The following is a 6,909-nucleotide window of genomic DNA, read 5'->3' on the forward strand; positions in this document are numbered from 1 at the left end:
GTGGTGTTTGGTGCGGTGTGTGTGTGTGGTTGTGTGTGTGTGTATTTGCGGTGTGTGTGTTTGGTGTGGGTTGTATTGTTGCGTTTGTGTTGTTATGTGGTGTGTGTTTGTGCGGTGTGTGTGTGTTTGTGTGTGTGTGTGTTGTAGTGTGTGTGGGTGGTGTTGTGTGTGTGTGTGTGTGTTTGTTTGTTAGTGCAACAACAATAAGACTATTAATATTCTTAGAACACATATTTTGTTTGAAATCTTCAGAACGAGATGAAAAGAGGTTATTTTTGCTTGTTTCTGGTACTTAACGTTTACACTTAGCTATAGTTTTATTATGAAAGCAGTCTAGACCAAAATATACCCTTTTCTAGATGTAAAATTATAATTGCTGACCTCTCGTTTCGGTTACACTCTAAGATGCTGATGATGTCAAATATACCTATTTCTTTATAACCACAAGGGGCTAAAAATAGAGGGTCAAACAAGGACAGACATGATATTAAGCGATACATGACCCAGTGCGTAACTGGTACTTAATTTATCGACCCCGAAAGGATGAAAGCAAAGTCGACCTCGGCGGAATTTGAACTGACGTAGTGGCAACGAAACATTTGTCCATAATAGTCTCTTGCATGCAAACATCAAACTGACCTTTTTATAAGAGTTCTCTGCAATTATTGTTATGCGTTTTTTTCTTCTCTTTTTGAGAGAAATTTCAACATGTTAAGTGTTTTGGGTACGGTATTCAAAGCATTAGCCTTTAAACATACATACGTACATATATACATGTTCAGATGCATACATACATATAAACATAGACATGTATATATTTATACATATGTTAGTGTGCGCGTATGCATGCATCTATTTATATATGTGTATTTGTATGTGTACATATGTAAGTATATGTGTGTATGAACATGTATATAATATATATACATACAAACATATACATACGCGCACACGTACATACGTACATACATACATGCATACATACATACATACATTCATATATACATACATACATACATGCATGCATGCATACATACATACATACATACATACATACATCATACATACATACATACATACATACATACATACATACATACATACGCGCACACATATGTTAGTAAGTATGTATCTGTGAACGATTGAGTTTATTTAACAAAAGTAGTCTCTGTGTCTGTCTGTCTCTCCTCCACTCTCTCTCTCTCTCTCATGTAGTGTTTGTGCAGAATATCGTTCGATGTAGTCAACAGCTGCGGTTCACAAATGCATTTCAAGACATGCGTATGCATAATTGCTTTTCACATGAAGACAACTACTGTAAAGAATTGATGCTAGCTTATATAACATCGCTTTCATATTTATCGATCTGTTCAAGCCGGTATCTCTTTTCCCAAATTGGTCTAGAAAGATCAGCCAGTATTGCTTTTATCGATCTAAATGGACCAGTCCATCTTTCGTTATTGAATCTGAATCGCTAAATTTGTCTTTGTTCCATAAAGCAGCCGAGATCAGTCTGACATTGCTTTATTGAGCAAAAATCGTTGACTTAATGGTTCACTGCGCAGTTCATTTTTAATTATGCCATTTCCGTCCCCTTACAAAAAAGGAGTTATGCTGCCGTAGCAGTCTTCACAGTTAATTTCTTTTCCATGTAAATCTTAAATGAGAAAAGGAAGAGGTGTATTGGTGACTATTTACCTTTCCAGGTACTTCCTGACAGCAGAAGAAAATGCAATTGATGTTTACTCTGAATTTTTGCAACTTTATTACTGACAAGTATGTCTCACTTACGGCTGCTCTATTATAATATACTAGTAGTATCGCCCGGCGTTGCTCGGGTTTGTAAGGGAAATAACTATATAAGCATTTTTAGAGATGTAAAGTATAATAGCCATCTCAATATGGCTAACCACAAAGGGGGGGGGTGTTACTGTAGCTTTTTACGTTCTGAGATTTAATAATACATTTTTAGAGAGTTACTTCCCTTATATAATAGCAAAAAATGCATTAAAAATGGGAAAAAAATTATGGTAAATTTTTTTTAATCGTAGACTCATCGTAGACGCGCGCTAATACCCAGAAGGGCTCGATATGAATCACGACTACAAGATACCCGGTTTTGGTTACACTGCACCGCAAAATGTGGGAGTAGTTAGGAATCTAAATCGTAGGAGACAGACACACAACTTCACTTTTATATATAAAGATTTTCACATAAAGCATATCAATTTTCTTGCCTCGAAGCGCAGTTGGAGTTAATAAGCTGACATTCGTGAGCATGATGCAAATGCAGTCTTAGAAACCACTGCTAAAAGAACTGACAGAAAAACATGCAAGAACCGCATGAACTATCTCTTCCTTTCTAAATCAAATCATAACTCTCGTGTTCTTATGAAAATGTTTCTGCAGCTCCATTATATTTCTTCATTCTGACATACGCTGGTTTCATATTTGTGACAGAAAGTTAATTTGGACTGTTCTTTCTAGCATTTACCATCTCCTGGACTATGGTTTAAATGTACACTGTATTTATATGAATAATATATGTATAATAAATGTACACTGTATTTATATGAATAATATGTTGTCTATTGACTAATTTTCTACAAGATATTACTAATTATTGATAATTTTTTCTGGAGAATTGTTCGAAGCAATGCCGGTATTTTTTTGCTACCGACAAAAAACTGCGCTTGCGCGGCGGATTTGAAAGATTATAATGTAAAAGCAAGAGGCACATGCTGGATTTCCTCGTACTTATATGTTTAATCTAGGCGTACCTGTTGATGAAGACTTCGCCTAGGAAATTATTTTATTTGCTAAAAAAAGTCAGAAACCATGGTCCAGGGGATAGATGGTAAATGGTTTTATTTTTCATTCCCTTCGAGTTTTATCCCTAATAGTGGTTTGGACTTTAGCTGTTCCTTCTAGCATGCAAGGAATCCTAGGAAAGATACCGCTTATGTGTTTAAATGTACACTGTATTTAAATAAATAATACATAGTCTATTGACTAATTTTTCTACACGCTAGGCCACAGGTGGTAAAAATTGCTAAAATCTTTATTACCCTGATATTATATATATATATATGTACGTATGTATGTATATGCTAGCAGATGGCCCTTTAGCATATGGTCATATTCAGTTATATTGCTTGCAGCAGGCCTTGTTCGGTATGCGGCATTGAAAAGTCACACAATTGATAAAACATCGATGTATGTCGTTCCAGGAAGGGACCTGATGTGAATTGTCTCGCTTGCCTATGACTTACTTTCGGGTGTTTTTAACACCAAGCGCATTGAGAATATATTCTCCTACGCCTAAAACGCAGCCGAACCATGAACTAACAACACACACGTTGTGTATATGTGTTCGATTGTGTGTGTGTGTGTGTGCATGCGTGCGTGCGTGTGTGTGTGTGTGTGTTGTGTGTGTGTGTGTGTGTGTGTGTGTGTGTGTGTGTGTGTGTGTGTGTGCATAAAGACTCAATGAATGTGCTGTGTAGATAATGTCAGCGCAATGCTAGATAAACCATAAATTCAATGAACAGAAATAAATAGATTTCGGAAGGATATGGTAAAAAAAAAAAAAGAAGTAAAGAAAGTAAGACAGAGTTTCGTTACTACTAGTAACTCTAGATGTTAGACACACGAAAGTGAAAGACGCACAAGAGAGTTTCAAGTACCCTGCTGTAATTTGGTTATGAGGTGTCGGGGTGAGAACGTTTTATGGTATGTGTATGTGTGCGTAAGGAAACGTTATAATTCAAAATAACATAATGAAATTTGACATATAATCTTAATCACATTTCTACCATGAGAGACCAACCACCACAGTTCACTCTTAAACTCTATCGTCGTGTTTGTATGTATGTATATATGAAGCTGGAGGCGCAATGGCCCAGTGGTTAGGACAGCGGACTCGCGGTCGTAGGATCGTGGTTTCGATTCCCAGACCGGGCGTTGTGAGTGTTTATTGAGCGAAAACACCTAAAGCTCCACGAGGCTCCGGCAGGGGATGGTGGTGATCCCTGCTGTACTCTTTCACCACAACTTTCTCTCACTCTTACTTCCTGTTTCTGTTGTACCTGTATTTCAAAGGGCCGGCCTTGTCACTCTCTGTGTCACACTGAATATCCCCGAGAACTACGTTAAGGGTACACGTGTCTGTGGAGTGCTCAGCCATTTACACGTTAATTTCACGAGCAGGCTGTTACTTTGATTCGGATCAACCGGAACCGACGGAGTGCTTCCATCCATCATGTATATATGAAGCTATTAAAGCGGCGAACGGGCTATCATTAGAGCGTCGGGTAAAATAGCTTGCGGTATACGTCCCTGTTTTCTGCGCTTTTGAATTCAAATCCTGTCGTGATCAACTTTGCTTTCATCCTTTGGGGATCGGTAAATAAAGCTCTTGCTCAGTACTGAAGTCTATGCTTCCCTTTCTAACTTTATGTATTTCTTTCTGAAAGAAATCGACTGTGGACAGACCGGAAGGGTGACTGCTTCCAGTAGATTTGATCCCCAACATAGGATCCCTTCGAATCCATCAAAGTTTGAGGACTTATTTATTATTATATTATTATTATTATTATTATTATTATTATTATTATTATTATTATTATTGCCTTTCATCCTTTCGGGGTCGATTAAATAAGTACCAGTTAATCACTGGCGTCCATGTAATCGGCTTAATCCCCTTGTCTGTCCTTGTTTGTCCCTTCTATGGTTAGTCCCCTGTGGGCAATAAAGAAATAAATTATTATTATTATTATTATTATTATTATTATTATTATTATTATTATTATTATTGTTGTTGTTGTTGTTGTTGTTGTTGTTGTGTTATTATTATTATTATTATATCATTATTATTATATTATTATTATTATTATTATTATTATTATTATTATTATTATTATTATTATTATATTATTATTATATTATTATTATTATTACTACACGGAAACTCACAACTTATTTTGCTGGGTATGATAGAAAGTGTCAGCTGTCCACAGTCAGCAGACTAAAGTGACACTTGTTTACTGGTCATGCTTCAAGAACCCTGCGAAGAATTCTTGCAGTTCCAAGCAATGCTGAATTTTGTAGGTGGTTTTCCTTCACTCTTGCACCGATCTTTTGCAGTCATGCTGGTAGTTCAGTGCTGATACTTCCAAGTGCACTAATTACTATTGGCATCACGTCTACTATCTTCATTGACCACAACCTTCATATTTCCCACTTCAAATCGTCATTTGACTGCAGCAATGCTAGAGCACTGCCTTTAGTCGGAGAAATCGACCCCAGGAATTATTCTTTGTAATCTTAGTACTTATTCTATCGGTCTCTTATTCCAAACCGCTAAATTACGGGGACGTAAGCACAGCAACATCTGTTGTCAAGAGATGGTGGGGTACAAACAGACACAGAAACATATATCTATCTATCTATCTATCTATCTATCTATCTATCTATCTATCTATCTATCTATCTATCTATCTATCTATCTATCTATCTATATCTATCTATCTATATATCTATAAATATATATATATATATATATATATATATATGCACGATAGGCTTCTTTCAGTTTCCGTCTACCAAATCTACTCTCAAATCTACTTCCACAGAGCTCCCAATGGATCATTCTTGTCACATTGTCATGGTATCTTTTGTATTCGCGTTGTGCCAATTGAGAGTAGATTTGGTAGAAAAGGCAATAATAATAATAATAATAATAATAATAATAATAATAATAATAATAATAATAATAATAATAACAACAACAACAATAATAATAATAATAATAAAATAATAATAATAATAATAATAATATAATAATAATAATAAATGCCCTGATGCAGTACCAGGCAGTGGCTCTCATGGCTTCTGATCTTAACTGACTGGAAGTGTTATCATGTACATTGTTTTGTCTTGGTATAAAAGATGGGCTACAGCAAATATTCTGCTCAATACCACGGGTTTGCTTGTCAGTTGTTTGACCTTAACCAGTTGAGCATGTCCCTTAGTGGCTGACGATAGTGCATCTCTGATCACGAGCAGAAGTAGTGGGGGAGCATCATGGCCATGTGTTGAGAGGGATTCTTTGGAGTTTGAATGGTTCACCTCTGGAAACATAGGTGTTTCGTTCAACATCCTAAAGCAACCCTTATTCAGGGACCGTTTGAGCAGGATGGGCTACTCAACCTGAAGAAAATTCTAACTGGGCCCCACCTGCAAGGTCATGTGTTGTTTATCTTGATATGAGATCACCATGTCGCGCACATATGGTTGTGATGCATGTGCCTGGTGTACCTTTATCAGACGGGTAGTCATGATGGGTATATTGGGCTTCGTATATTTTACCCCAGTGTCACTTTGATGGCATGAACTGCTCTCTCACTCAATAATAATAATAATAATAGTGTCCGATGCTATAGTAGAAGACACATGCCCAAAGTGTCATGCAGTGGGACTGAAACCGGTTGTGGTGGGGTCGATCTAATACATTATCCGGTTTAATATCATCTTACCCTCAAAGTTGTTGTTAGTGATGGAAGTGTTAGTGGTGAGTGGGATTGTTACATTAGCAAATAGGAGTAGTCTATTTCGGTTAGTTAGCTACAGAAAATTAATAGGTAGACATGTCGCAAGGTTGTCAGGAAAACTATCGCATCCGACATGCTAACTGCAAAAGTGTAGCTCCACCATTTCTTCGACAGGAAACTCGATGGTTACATTGTTAAAAATAGGTTGTTATGCTCTGAGACATGAGACAGTGAAAGCCGTTCGATGGATAGCGATGACAAAATAGCAATTGTGTATTTGTGCAGCAAAGACAATTTAGTCGTTGAAGGGCAAGGGTGGATAAGCAGTATTCGATCCCAGGTAAATGCGTGCGATTTG

General features: G+C 36.8%; 1 long non-coding RNA gene across 1 annotated transcript in view; it reads right to left on the bottom strand.

The window, feature by feature from the left end:
• LOC118761618 overlaps positions 1-5,970 on the bottom strand; it is a 13,073-nt gene extending 7,103 nt beyond the window's left edge. Inside the window, exon 1 of the long non-coding RNA XR_004997511.1 lies at positions 5,959-5,970. This is a non-coding gene — a long non-coding RNA (uncharacterized LOC118761618). The remainder of the gene's footprint in view (positions 1-5,958) is intronic.
• Between the last annotated feature and the right edge of the window lie 939 nt (positions 5,971-6,909).

The sequence above is a fragment of the Octopus sinensis genome, unplaced genomic scaffold, assembly GCF_006345805.1.
Source record: "Octopus sinensis unplaced genomic scaffold, ASM634580v1 Contig15769, whole genome shotgun sequence".
NCBI classification, from domain to species: Eukaryota; Metazoa; Mollusca; class Cephalopoda; order Octopoda; family Octopodidae; genus Octopus; species Octopus sinensis.